We start from the raw sequence: 15651 nt of genomic DNA on the forward strand, positions 1-15651 counted from the left end.
TCTGGAACTTCCCTCCTCAGGCAACTCCACCCGGTCGCCTCTTCCTCTGCTTTCAAATATCTACTCAACCCTTTGCCTTTCGAAGCGTCGTAATTGCTTATTTTCTCAATTTCTCTTGCTCGGTCTCTCCCATCGCATCCTGCTTTCCTCGTTTGCATTTGCCATTAAATTATAATAATTATCGTTTTTAATTGATAACAGAAGCAACAAATATACTGGTGGTGGATTGCAGCTCGAGGACGAAATGTGTAGGTCGTGTGGTGAATGTGTGTGCTTTAACTTCTCCACTGACTCATAAAGGTGGTTTAGTTCCCCTGAGCCTCAGGCACAACCAATGGTTCTTATTAGTAACACAGTTTTATCAGATTCAAGGCGCTGCATGTCTGCGGACTCTTACACGTGGCTTATTTCGGGTGCGTTTTATGATTGGCTGCTGAAACTGAGCGATCCATAATCCAAGGGCTGTCTGTTTCAAATTATACTGCGGCATCCCTAGCTACCTCAGAGGTGCAATGCCATTCGCTACACCTGGGCTGTCTGAATTTCCCTGCTTGCTTTAAGCTTTGCCGGCTGAAATATTAAAGTTTATTGCACAGCGAGCCACTCATGCAGCACAGCCTGCATATGGCAAGGCTTTTGCAGATGGGGCTCTGGGCCATTATCTTCTAATTGACATCTCTTAAGAATGAGGGAACTTATGACACATTTTTTTATTAGAATATAACATACGTAAATAAGTGATATCATGAATAGCAATGCAAAGATATGTGCAACAGCTCACAATGTGAGATCTCAGCATCATCCTCCACTCCAAATGCGAGCTTCATCCTCAATGCTTCCAGGTCCACGTTGCTGTAAATTTTACTAACGAGATCAGAGACAACGAGATATTTGATCCTGCAGGTCGCTAGCAAGAGATTTTAAGTCACAGGGGTACGCACTTGAAGCCTTTAATAATCCGATTAGTGCAATAACCAGATGACAAGATTAATTTCGACACCTGTGATGAATTCTGCATATACTGCAGATAGTGCAATATGATGCCAAGTATAAGACCAAAAAGAGACCGTTATTATCTTCATCGCAAACGTGTGGCATTGGCATTCTAATCACTACTGGCTACGGCTCTAGGGTTTGGTGGTGCATGTTGTTTATGTCGTTTATTGTGAAAATTCGGTCACAGTTCCTATGATCACTGTTACATTGCTTTTATGGCTTTATTTTGGTGATGTCGAAAAGTGTTTTGGTTTGGCCATGTTTGTTTGTTGTAGTACGGAGTTAGACTGATGGCCTTAATCTAAGTTGTCTTGTGGTTGTTGTTGTTGATTTAAAGCTTTCGTGACTGCAGTAATTCACATTCTTAGTTCTTTCGGTAAAGTCACAAACAACCGTTTGTGTTATGGTCGAAACGTCGTGAGAATTTTTATTGTTATATATATTTTATTATTTTGTTGTTCCCTTCAACGTGACTTTACCGAAAGAACTAAGAATATGTTGTTGTTGTTTGACTTGCATCCCACTGGGATTTTTGCACACAGCGTTGGTGTACTGTGCTTTTTCAGGAATATTTTGCTGTTTTTTCCTGGATTTTCTATTGCACAGTCACATAGTCACTTTAAGATGCTTTCTTGTTCAGGTTTTTTGTTTTTTTTTGCGGCTGCACCCGATTCAAAAGCCGAATGGCTTACAGGGCTATACCAAATAAATTAAACTGAAACTGAAGATGAAACTACTAGGTTATGTGTTAATTTTACAATGTGGCACGTTTACCATATATACAGAACTTTCCAGAGTGCACATTTTTTATAGCTTTTTAACGGTTACATTGTGAGTTGTATTCATTTTCTAAAAATGATGTTCGGGAAGTGATGAATTATTCCTCTGTGGTTTCAACATTTGACTGACATTGGGCGTGTTTGAAATCAAGCAGATGTTCTCATTTTCACGAAGTTTGTGCTTGTGTCTTCCCGATTCCAAGCTGACATGAGATTATTTTAGGTTTCGAAGTTAGATGTACCGTATTCAGACATACAGTATTATTATTATTAGAATAGTAACGGGAGCATCTAAGTCTCCGTGGCAGAGTTTTACGCACCACTGATGTGCGTACAGTGAGGGAACTAAGTATTTGACCCCCTGCTGATTTTGTGCGTTTGCCCACTAACAAAGAAATTATCAGTCTATAATTGTAATGGTAGGTTTATTTGAACAGTGAGAGATAGAATAACAACAACAAAAATCCAGAAAAACGCATGTCAAAATGTTATAAATTTATTTGCATTTTAATGAGGGAAATAAGTATTTGACCCCCTCTCAATCAGAAAGATTTCTGGCTCCCAGGTGTCTTTTATACAGGTAACGAGCTGAGATTAGGAGCACACTCTTAAAGGGAGTGCTCCTAATCTCAGCTTGTTACCTGTATAAAAACACCTGTCCACAGAAGCAATCAATCAATCAGATTCCAAACTCTCCACCATGGCCAAGACCAAAGAGCTCTCCAAGGATGTTAGGGACAAGATTGGAATGGGCTACAAGACCATTGCCAAGCAGCTTGGTGAGAAGGTAACAACAGTTGGTGCGATTATTCGCAAATGGAAGAAACACAAAAGAACTGTCAATCTCCCTCGGCCTGGGGCTCCATGCAAGATTTCACCTCGTGGAGTTGCAATGATCATGAGAACGGTGAGGAATCAGCCCAGAACTACACGGGAGGATCTTGTCAATGATCTCAAGGCAGCTGGGACCATAGTCACCAAGAAAACAATTGGTAACACACTACGCCGTGAAGGACTGAAATCCTGCAGCGCCCGCAAGGTCCCCCTGCTGAAGAAAGCACATAAACATGCCCGTCTGAACATCTTCTTTGGTTCTTTCGGTGAAGTCACGTAGAATGAGAATAAAATAATAAATTGATAAAATAAAATAACACAATAATATTCTCACGACGTTTCGGCCACAACACAAGCGGCCTTCATCAGGTGAAGGGAGCGAGACTGTCTGGTAGGACAGCGCTGGAGTGAGAGAGCCACGTTCAGATCACGGCTTTTAAGCAGCTTAAAAACCGTGATCTGAACGTGGCTCTCTCACTCCAGCGCTGTCCTACCAGACAGTCTCACTCCCTTCACCTGATGAAGGCCGCTTGTGTTGTGGCCGAAACGTCGTGAGAATATTATTGTGTTATTTTATTTTATCAATTTATTATTTTATTCTCATTCTACGTGACTTTACCGAAAGAACCAAAGAAGATGAATCATTGCAGTCACGAAAGCTTTAAATCGAAATGCCCGTCTGAAGTTTGCCAATGAACATCTGAATGATTCAGAGGACAACTGGGTGAAAGTGTTGTGGTCAGATGAGACCAAAATGTAGCTCTTTGGCATCAACTCAACTCGCCGTGTTTGGAGGAGGAGGAATGACCCCAAGAACACCATCCCCACCGTCAAACATGGAGGTGGAAACATTATGCTTTGGGGTATTTTTCTGCTAAGGGGACAGGACAACTTCACCGCATCAAAGGGACGATGGACGGGGCCATGTACCGTCAAATCTTGGGTGAGAACCTCCTTCTCTCAGCCAGGGCATGGAAAATGGGTCGTGGATGAGTATTCCAGCATGACAATGACCCAAAACACATGGCCAAGGCAACAAAGGAGTGGCTCAAGAAGAAGCACATTAAGGTCCTGGAGTGGCCTAGTCTCCAGACCTTAATCCCATAGAAAATCTGTGGAAGGAGCTGAAGGTTCGAGTTGCCAAACGTCAGCCTCGAAACCTTAATGACTTGGAGAAGATCTGCAAAGAGGAGTGGGACAAAATCCTTCCTGAGATGTGTGCAAACCTGGTGGCCAACTACAAGAAACGTCTGACCTCTGTGATTGCCAACAAGGGTTTTGCCACCAAGTACTAAGTCATATTTTGCAGAGGGGTCAAATACTTATTTCCCTCATTAAAATGCAAACGAATTTATAACATTTTTGACATGCGTTTTTTCTGGATTTTTGTTGTTGTTATTCTGTCTCACTGTTCAAATAACCCTACGATTAAAATTATAGACTGAGCATTTCTTTGTCAGTGGGCAAACGTACAAAAGCAGCAGGGGATCAAATACTTTTTTCCCTCACTGTATATTAGGCAGTAGATGATGCGAACTATAATTTTATATTTAATATGAAGGTTCCGTGAACATTTACGTCGCTCAATAAACCCTAAGGGCCTGACTCATATCTTTACAAAAGTGGACAATTTTCACCGCGTTGACGATTTTACCCATTGACGTTATCGGAAATTTCACTACATTTCATACGAAAGAAACATTTTAAAACGCCCACGTGATTAATAATTCACCGCATGCGACTATTTTATGGACACGAAGCGTCTTCTTACACACTTTACATCTGCTCCTAAAATATTCATCCCAAAAAAACACTTTTTGTTGATATTTATCAATGCTGCAAGGTGTACTAAAAGTGCCTCCTTCAACCAAGTGTTTCACCAATATAACACTTATTATGTACGGCCATTTGTGAACGCACTCCTGGATAAGGGACATTCTCTTGGCTTGTCGGTCGTGGGGGTTGTGTGTCCATACTTCACTCAGCTTGTCAGTGTGTGGTGGATGAAAGGGGTGGTGATGTGGTGGAGAGGGGGTGGCAGGACTGGTCCAGATGTCACTCACCAATGAGGTTAGCCATGGCCAGTAATTGAACTCAGGTTGCGGGAGTTCATAGTAGTAGTGCACTAACCATTGTGTGTGCCTCTGCTCCACGCATAATGGTCTACTTATTCATATAAGGTACATTTTATATACAGTGCGTATTGTCGGTCAATATGGCATTATAAATATATATAGCATTTGCAGTAAAAAAATAAATATGTACATTGGATAAAATAATTTTATTTTGAAACAAATGGTCAAGTTAGGTAATTTTTAAACATACGTGTTTAAATGGTGTACTTTATGCGTACTGCATTGTATTGTCTCACGTGAATGCAACCTCAACTGTGATCGGTAATGCATTGAGATGCGTAAATGTGTCGCGTTAAACGCACCTTTCAACCTTTATAATAGCACGGCGTGTATAGTGTGTAGACAGTGCGGAGTAAGCTAGTGCGGGGCCTGTAGCATATGTTATGAAGGGGCCCTAAATAAATAAATGAACACGTAAATATTAGAACACATTGTTTACTTGCATAGTAAAGTTATTGTACTTTTTCATTTGCTATACAGCCAGATAACACGACAAATCGCCAACCTTAAACACCCAGTCGTTTCTAAAAGTTGAAGGCAGCATAGTACTATAGTAATAGAGCAAGTGCAGAATCACTGAAGCGGAATTGATAGCTTGATAGCATTTAGCGCGGGGCCCTTGAAAGTGGGGGGCCCGTAGCATGTGTAGCTAGCTACTTGTGCTACTACGATACTCCGGCACTGGGTTTGCAAAATCGTGGGTGGGTGGGTGAAGGTGCACGGGGTGGAGGTTTTATAGGTGTAGCTCCTGACCTCAAATGACAGCTATTTGTAATGTTTGGCATGGGTGTAAAACCTAGAGTTGATGCAGGAAATGAGAGCTTTGCGTCTCTGTTTTCAGTTACAGAGGTGGGGGAAACAGTAAACCGAAGACAAAGATCCCATGCATAGCCTTAACACACTGTTGGGGGAAGTGACTGGTAGCGAGCACACGAGGAGGTGGATGGCCAACACCACGCCCGGCCGCCTTTGTCTCCCCAGTAGCGATGTTTAAACAAAGCACCAGGCGCTCGTTTGAGGCTGAGTCGACCTAGGGTAGTGCCAGGGCCTGTACAGATAATGATCACTGAGGTGTTGGTTTGCCGTGAGCAGGCATTGAACTCGGGTCGCCGGGTTCGTAGCGCAGCGCGCGGAGCTCTGCAGCCACCGCTCCCCACGGTGAAACAGTAAACGCGAGGCCCCACGTGCATGCAAGAACGCATAAAGTGGAGCGCGCACAAAGACACACACGGCGCACCTTGATCCCACGTAAACAAAACGGCTTTGGAAGGTCATACCCCTTCATATGTTGAACTCCACGCAGCGACTGAACCTGCCAAACATTAACTCCAAATCGTACCCTTAACCGTACACTTCCCATGTTTGGCTGCTCGAATGGATGACACATAATTGTGCGGCGTAGCATTGATGGTGCACTGCAAGTGCACCGTGGCTTGGTGCTACTCCACCCTCGCCTTCACGGCGAAGCACAATTCCTCTCCCTCCCCCACCTGCCCACAATTATGGGATCCCGAATGCTGGTTCTAATTATTCCTGTTGGTGATTGTGTGCTCTGGTTGTGGGGAGTGGTAGTGCCCCTGCACTACGAACCCGGCCAGCCGAGTTCAATTCCCGCTCAAGGTCCAATACCAGTGACGATTTTCTGAACCGGTCCTGGGCCTCCCCTAGGTCGACTCAGCCTAAAATGAGTATCTAGTGCGGTGTGTAAACATCGCCACTGGGGAGACAAAAGCGGCTGGTGTTGGCCACCCACCCCCTCGTGTCCCGTGCCAGCCTTCATAGGTGCTCGCTAACAGCACTTGCCCCAACAGTCTGTTAAGGCTATGCGGGGGATCGTTGTCTTTGTTTGTCTTTTTGGTTCCACGGAGATGGTGACATGGAAATGAGTAGCAGGGAGGCAATCGGCCTCTAAATGAGCTAAACATCTTTATACAAAATAAGCATGGCAAACATACTAGGGGTGTATTATCGAAGATTGCTGAAATCAAATGTTCGACCAACAGTTTAGTGATAAAGTGCAGGTTTGAAAAGATTGTATTGATTTTGGGAATAGGTGGCGAGATGTTAACTACCTCACGTGGTATACAGGAAATCGTGGGTTCGATCCCGACCCTGACGCCTGTATAGTTCTACCTGTGGTCGCGTGGATTTTTGTCCGTGTCCTCCGGTTTTTCCCTCCACATTTATAAAGATGTGCTTAGAGTATTTAGCTGCTATAAATTTCCACGTTGTAAATCAATTCGTGAAGCTAGCATTTGTGGCTGGATCTCTTCTGAAAAATAGCTGTATAGCTCAGTGGGCCTTACCTGGTAAAATAAAAAAAAGTTTAGTTTAGTATACATAATGAACAACACACATTAAATGCATGACACCACTGATTCACATGCAGACACAGCAGCAGTTGATGAATACACGTAAGCGTTTGGCACCGCTGATATAAGGACCAATATACAAGATAAACAATTCCACTTGAATCATTGACTGACCTGTGCACGTAGTGGTATAATGAGTCTCCGGTGCAGGGCGCAAAATGCCAAGGTAAGATCTCAACGAGACTGCATATGCAAAGAAGGATATTTGATGAACATTTACATTTTGAATACACCTTGGATATTAAATGTTAAATAGCAGATGTGTGTTAAATTGCAAAAGTTGGCCAAAATGTATTATCGAGTCCACCCAACCTTACTCTTCTGATGAGACTCAGGAGATCGAAAGCAGCCTAGAGTTGATTTGCTTAAACTGCTGCTTAATTATACAGAGACTCCTCTACTTACGAACGAGTTAGGTTCTAGAAGTCTGTTCGAAAGTCGATTTGTTCGTAAGTCCAACTTTATTTCTGTCGATTACAAGCATGTTGTACGGCATGTGCACTAAACACGGGGAATGGCTTTAAACGTATATTCTCCTGTAGATGTTGCTGGTATTTCATGTTCTGCAGATGGAGATGCCACCACCACCATCTATTGCGCGGTGATTGAACTTACGACTCTCGACCCGAACAGGCAACTGGACATATGGACAGGTTTGTTCGTATCTCTGAAAGTTCGTAAGTCGAATGTTCGTAAGTAGAGGAGTCCCTGTACCTTTTATATGTGTAATGAGCGACTTCCGAGACACGTCGTGTAGAGGGCTTCTTATTTATTCTCACACTGGGCACAACACAGGCCGATATATACACGTCTCCTCTCACTGGGCACAACACTGGGTAATATAGATACACGTCTCTACTTTAGCTACGCACAGCCGACCTCTCTACATAGTCCCATCGCCTACATCCAACCACACAGCTGGCTGACTAGCGTGACGATGACGGCGATGGGAGCCGTGCGGAGGATCTTCCACGCGGCCGGACGACGGAGAGAGATGACGGCGAGTAGCGAGGCAGCCAGGACCCGGGACCCTGCAACAACCCTGAACCCTCGGTTCCATCCCCGTTATATTCCTCTCGGCGTGGCCAGGCCCCGCCTCTGGCCACGCCCCCTTCCAGAACCTTCGAGCAGCTTCCCGACTAACGCCACCTTTTACCTTTAACCCAGATACGCCCCCCCCCATCTGATTGGTTGTTACATAACCTTACCCATACCCATGATTACCCTTCTAGGCCGACAGGTGGCACCCTGTCATTACATATTTATATATTGAGTGACAGAATGTCGTTCTGCTTGTATCTTCTTTTACGAAGCAGAGGCTACGATTCAGTGCATCTGCTTTCCCAGCTCGTATAATAGCTGTGCTGTCCCCACCCAACATTCACTTGCACACAAAAGTAATGCAATTCCTTGCTGTAACATGATTAACGCTATCACACAATGTGAATGCACATACAGTCATCGTGCTTTTGCTTCAAACATGACCACATCAACTGCACGAACATTTACATTTTTTAAAAGGGCTAAAACCTGATAAAAAAAATAAACGTTTTGCCAACAGAACACTTTAGTTCGAACTTTCAACTTGCAGTCATGAAGGTGTTATTGAATGTGGTAGTTGAGTTCAACAGTGCATGGTAATGGCACATATGGAAATTACCTTCAGACCCTTTGGGCCAAGTCTCACCCCCAAATTAATGAAAAGGCTGTAGAAGTAGCACTTTGCACATATCACCATGACTATCGTCGCAGATATATTGCTACCCCTCTTGCACGAGAAGAAGAAAAATCCATAGGACAAAAGTTAATTAAATCAATAACACTGCTGTATAATATGACAAATGCCTTCATACATTTTGTTGTGGGTGAACCATATCATTCCGATAAACACAAGTGATGGGTGAACCATATCATTCCAATCCACATTAGTGAATTCTGATTCTGCCTCGCTGACTTAGCAAAACATCATCCTGCCTTCGCCGCTACTTTATTGACTGGCGTTGCCCGATGGCTGTGGGCACTAAAAGGCCCAAATTGACCGTGCTAACAGACCTTTGATACGGGTCGTGGGTATTGTCATCAGAGAGCTCACATTTGCAACGTGGGATGCGTATTGTGTCATGCACCGTGCAACGTGCGATACATAATGCTCACATTGCATTGGAAATGCGTAGGCCGCGTTGTGCCTCGCAGAGTCCCTGATGTAGTTTGATTGGCAGAGTCACAGATTATGGTCATGAAATGGGAAGAAGCTCGGGATATAATTTATCTGATGATCAATGCAGTCTACAGTTTCAAAAACAGTAAGATTATTAGAGGATGCAGTATATATGGTGTAATGTGAGCATGTAGATGTTGTGGGTTATCTGCACACACAGCATGAGGGACAATGGAACAGTATTATACCTGCAGCATTTCTCCATTGAGACATAGCAACAAGAAGCATCTCAACACATCCATCAATAATACTGTGGCCTGAAAAGGAAAACAAATATATAATAAGCGATATTGCATGCGCATAAATAGAGGGAGGCAAGCGGGTTAAGGTGAATAAGAATCGGAGACTGCACCATACACCACGGGGCTTGATGAGAATTACATTAAACAAATGTTTCCTCAATAATATTTTTTTTTTTTATAAATTGGCATGGAGTTACCTATTAGCAGATTTTGAAAAAACAGAAAAACCCTTCAGTAATAATACACATTGCATTATGGGTCACCCTGCTTTGAAGAAGATCCATTTCCTGAAATGTTGCCGATTATATTTTCCCATTTTAAGGCCGTGTTATTGGCTCATGTATTCGGTATTTTGCTTGGGTACCACTGCCAGCACAGTGTCATCAAACCATCTGTTTCATTTCACATATGCTCGGGTACATTGGATACCTTAATAAATGCACAATTGTTTTGTATTCTCAAAATAAGCATTAATAGCAGCAACCGTAACCTCCTCACTACATGAAAATGCACGTTCCAATGGATGTTTTATGAATGGCACAAAGCAAATAAAGGGTGCTGAGCATCTGATGTGTACGAGCGATTATTTCGTCTCTTGGTGAAACTACAACTATGATATCCAATAGGTGAACTCTCTGGAACACTTGTTAATGCCACTTGTCTGTGACTAAACTGGATCTCTGCACGTGTGTGAAAATATAACCCAACATGTCTGCCGAGGAAGTCCACAGATGCATGAGTGGTTATTCTTGGTTCTTTCGGTAAAGTCACGTCGAAGGGGAAACAATAAAATTGTAAAATAAAAATTTCTTTGCTGTGGGTTTTCACACCTGATGTTGATGATTCCTTGTGTTGCAGTCGAAACGTCGTGAGAATTTTATTGTTTTATGTTTTTATTATTTTATTATTGCATTTCCCCTTGTTTGTAAATAACATGGCGCGTATATAAAATGTGTACTTGCGTATGCCAGATCGTGCGATATATATATTTTTAAAAACATTTTGTTTCCCTTCTACGTGACTTTACCGAAAGAACCAAGAATATAAAAAAAAAATCGTGTGATGTTTTTTTTTGCAGAAGGACCTCTGTGGAAGAAAGAAATAAAACCGCCACGAAAGAAACAAACCGAAAGTGTTGGCGAGGTTCGCGTAAAAAAAAAATGCGGCCTGTCGTGCGGGAAGGGCCGCCGTTATAAATTGTCAAGGATGCTGGCGGCGCGTGATGCGGGAGCGACTCCTGTGCTGTAAATGATAACACACGTGGGAGGGGCATTCAGTGAGGCGCACCGGGACGCGCGCTTCGCTGCAGCTGCCCCTAAAGCTTAACACGGCACGACAACTCTTTTCCCTGCCGCCACTCCTGCTGCTACGATTACAATTCTGCCACATGCGACACTTTTACGGATGGAACGTTGCCCGATGCTAAGTGCCGACACAATTAACGGTTGCTCCCCATATGCGTGCGTAGCTGCTGAACAGAAAAGCAAAGCTGTACAGCCTACTCAAGTTGGCAGCCATCCAAGATGGTTCCAAGGTGTAATGCAAATGCTGTGTAAATCTTATTCTTAACATGCTGCTATGTTTTAATTGCACGGCTTTGTTTGTTGTGAAACCGTCTTTTGAAAAATAATTTTAATGAGGTATTGCCAAAATAAGTTTTGATAATTGTATCTGTCAAAAGTAGCAACTGCCAACGTCATTTCACCCAATTCTATTTGTACATTTCGTATACAGTATGCATAAACCAATGCTTAAAATAATCCTCATAAATTTACGTAAAACAAAATTGGGATATCGTTGTCAGCAGTTTTTGACCAAACTCTACATATGCCAAGAGTAGTAGTCTGATTTTTTCCTGAACATTTCTTTGCACAATTCACTATTCAGTCTGGTTCAAATTCGCATTATCACATCGCGCATTGAATTAAAAAAATTTGTATGTAGCTGTTATAACATTAAATGTTTTATGCACGTGATTTTTATTTTAATAGATGAGTGTGATTATTTAGTGTTATTCGAGGAGTGGAACACATCCAAAAAGGTTTCCACCAAGGAGATGGAGCGATAAGGTCAGTTACTGTGGAGGTGTAGGATGGATTGTCATATCACAGGATCGTGAGAGGTGGCGGCAGTTGGGGGAGGCTTTCATCCAGCAGTGGATTGATCATGGATGGTGATGAATCTCAATACAAGCATCAAATTACATCAGAATAAATTATTTTGGATTTGTCTACGTTGTATGCAATGGTTTTCCATCATCACCCCTGTGGCCAATGGAGGCACTACCATTCCCCGCAATGTTAACAAAGGAGTGCATTCTTGAATGAAATTACAACCCTTACAGTGAGGGAAAAAAGTATTTGATCCCCTGCTGATTTTGTACGTTTGCCCACTGACAAAGAAATGATCAGTCTATAATTTTAATGGTAGGTTTATTTGAACAGTGAGAGACAGAATAACAACAACAAAATCCATAAAACGCATGTCAAAAATGTTATAAAATTATTTGCATTTTAATGAGGCAAATAAGTATTTGACCCCTCTGCAAAACATGACTTGGTGGCAAACCCTTGTTGGCAATCACAGAGGTCAGACGTTTCTTGTAGTTGGCCACCAGGTTTGCACACATCTCAGGAGGGATTTTGTCCCACTCCTCTATGCAGATCTTCTCCAAGTCATTAAGGTTTCAAGGCTGACGTTTGGCAACTCGAACCTTCAGCTCCCTCCACAGATTTTTTTTTATGGGATTAAGGTCTGGAGACTGGCTAGGCCATTCCAGGACCTTAATGTGCTTCTTCTTGAGCCACTCCTTTGTTGCCTTGGCCGTGTGTTTTGGGTCATTGTCATGCTGGAATACCCATCCACGACCCATTTTCAATGCCCTGGCTGAGGGAAGGAGGTTCTCACCCAAGATTTGACGGTACATGGCCCCGTCTATCGTCCCTTTGATGCGGTGAAGTTGTCCTGTCCCCTTAGCAGAAAAACACCCCCAAAGCATAATGTTTCCACCTCCATGTTTGACGGTGGGGATGGTGTTCTTGGGGTCATAGGCAGCATTCGTCCTCCTCCAAACACGGCGAGTTGAGTTGATGCCAAAGAGCTCCATTTTGGTCTCACCTGACCACAACACTTTCACCCAGTTGTCCTCTGAATCATTCAGATGTTCATTGGCAAACTTCAGACGGGCATGTATATGTGCTTTCTTGAGCAGGGGGACCTTGCTACAGGATTCCAGTCCTTCACGGCGTAGTGTTACCAATTGTTTTCTTGGTGACTGTGGTCCCAGCTGCCTTGAGATCATTGACAAGATCCTCCCATGTAGTTCTGGGCTGATTCCTCACCGTTCTCATGATCATTGCAACTTCACGAGGTGAGATCTTGCATGGAGCCGCAGGCCGAGGGAGATTGACAGTTATTTTGTGTTTCTTCCATTTGCGAATAATCGCGCTAACTGTTGTCACCTTCTCACCAAGCTGCTTGGCAATGGTCTTGTAGACCCATTCCAGCCTTGTGTAGGTCTACGATCTTGTCTCTGACATCCTTGGAGAGCTCTTTGGTCTTGGCCATGGTGGAGAGTTTGGAATCTGATTGATTGATTGCTTCTGTGGACAGGTGTTTTTATACAGGTAACAAGCTGAGATTAGGAGCATTCCCTTTAAGAGTGTGCTCCTAATCTCAGCTCGTTACCTGTATAAAAGACACCTGGGAGCCAGAAATCTTTCTGATTGAGAGGGGGTCAAATACTTATTTCCCTCATTAAAATGCAAATCAATTTATAACATTTTTGACATGCGTTTTTCTGGATTTTTTGTTGTTGTTATTCTGTCTCTCACTGTTCAAATAAACCTACCATTAAAATTATAGACTGATCATTTCTTCGTCAGTGGGCAAACGTACACAATCAGCAGGGGATCAAATACTTTTTTCCCTCACTGTAAGTGTAAAAACTCACCAAATTACTGAAGGTGGGGGGGGGGGGGCGAGGGAGAGTGGGGGGGTCTCTATACATTACAGTATAGTCGTCTGCAGTGTGTGGAGTTGTAACGATTTTGCAGTGGTTGTCAAACTGCGCTCTGAACTCGATGGCTGGCACTGACCAGCACGGTCATGTATAATTATCAAACAACCCTCGTGACCTACAAAAACGATGCTAAACTATGTTTATTTGACCAGGTAAGGCCCACTGAGCTATATAGCTATTTTTTTAAAGTCGCGACCTGGCTGCAAATGATAGCTCAATGAAAGTGGCTTATCATCACGTGGGCATTTATAGCAGTCAAATTACTACATGTGTGTGGGGGTGACCTTCGTCTAGCAGTGGATTTAGAAAATATATTTCTGTAGCGTGTGTCTCCGCACAGACAGCACTGGGGAGGACGGTTGCTATCCAGTCGAACACTCCGAGAGCTATAATAATGATGATTCCGAGAGCTGCCAGACAAAACCATCGGTGCATGGCACACGGATTCCCCTCGTGTGCTGCGTGGGCTATTTGGAGTCAACGACATTCATTCTACCATACTCTTTGGTTCTATTGGGTAAAGTCACGTAGGTGAAAATAAAATAACAAAAAAATTAACAAAAAAATCACGACGTTTCGGCCACAACACAAGCGGCCTTCATCCAGACAGTCTCGTCCCTTCACCTGATGAAGGCCGCTTGTGTTGTGGCCGAAACGTCGTGATTTTTTGTTGTTATTTTTTTTGTTGTTATTTTATTTTCACCTACGTGACTTTACCCAATAGAACCAAAGAGTATGGATCCTAGCAGTCACGAAAGCTTTAAATCTAGAATATTCATTCTACCAGTTTAACCATCTAGAAAGGCCACATTTGTTTGTATTGCACACGTGTTCTATTTTGTGTGTACGTGTAAAGCTTTGTATGCACACGGAGTTATGGTTAAAAAAACTCTTAAATTAAAAAAACACGTTTCCAGGTTTTTTAAAATCTTGATATGCACTCTTGAAAGAAGGAACACTCAAATTGAACAATGTGCCACTGCAATCACATGGAAAGGACATCTTATTAACTCTGGGAAAATGTATTTCTTATTTGTTACGGGTTGACAGAGATACACAATGGTATAAATGAAAGAGGTCTGTGAGACTTGCAGAATGGAGCGTTTTTTTATATTTCAGGCCTGTTGTGCTTTAATACAGATGTGTGTAATGTGTTTTTTTTCTGGTATCGGTTTGCTCTTTTGTGGATAGCATTACCACACGCGTCTGCACTGACAAGCGACATTTTAACATTCTTTGCACCAAACCATCGTGCTTGCAATTGATGCGCTACCACGCACGTGTGCAACATTTTTTTTAGTTTAGCCCTTTAACATCCATCAAAAAATGGGCTCGAATTCAGTAACCAGCCTCAATAAATCACTTAGTCTACGTAAAGGTTAAGCACAACAACGTACACGGACGGGCCTTTTATATTTTCTACTTTCCGTATCGCCATTGCTGACTTTAACGTCTTACTACAATCTCCCCCACGTGCCTCGGTGCTGTCACAAACAGCGACACCACCACCACCGGTGCCTCCTGTTGCCACTGGCACGAGAAACTCAACGCACGGATGGCAACTCACAAACGCCAACTTGCAGTGCTGTTAATTGAGTGCGGTGTGGATTAGAGGAGGAACAAGAACTGAGGAAGGACAACTTGCACAGTGGCATTTTGCTGTTGTTAAGGAAACCGGTTGATAGAACAGAGCGCAAAGACAAGTCGCCCTTCTACACGCCGAGCCGCAATGGTGTTGTTTGTAAATGAACAGTCGCGGCGAAAGGTCGGCCAGTAGACGTAAATGTGTCATTTTAACTCCCCCACTTCCACTGAGCTGTAATTTTAGACTGTCATCCGTGACCCGCTTGAGCACATGTGCCCGTATGATTAGGCTACAGACAGTGTTGTTGACGAGACGGTACAAGAGTAAAGCTGCATATGTACACAGGAAATGCAATAAATCAGAGACAGCTGCAGCATACAGGAGTGAGCGCTCACGGGGGCATGCATGCAGTTATTTGCAGGTCTCCGCAAATCCTCGATCCCATTATTTTGCGCTGTTAAGGAGTTTC

General features: G+C 43.2%; 1 long non-coding RNA gene across 1 annotated transcript in view; it reads left to right on the forward strand.

Moving 5' to 3' along the window:
• Positions 1-13499, forward strand: part of LOC116938287 (uncharacterized) — a 38043-nt gene extending 24544 nt beyond the window's left edge. Inside the window, exons 2-3 of the long non-coding RNA XR_012933084.1 lie at positions 7686-7769; positions 10655-13499. This is a non-coding gene — a long non-coding RNA (uncharacterized LOC116938287). The remainder of the gene's footprint in view (positions 1-7685; positions 7770-10654) is intronic.
• Positions 13500-15651: the final 2152 nt, after the last annotated feature.

This window comes from Petromyzon marinus, chromosome 4, assembly GCF_048934315.1.
Source record: "Petromyzon marinus isolate PM22_M1 ecotype Great Lakes invasive population chromosome 4, UKy_Petmar_22M1.pri1.0, whole genome shotgun sequence".
NCBI lineage: Eukaryota > Metazoa > Chordata > Hyperoartia > Petromyzontiformes > Petromyzontidae > Petromyzon > Petromyzon marinus.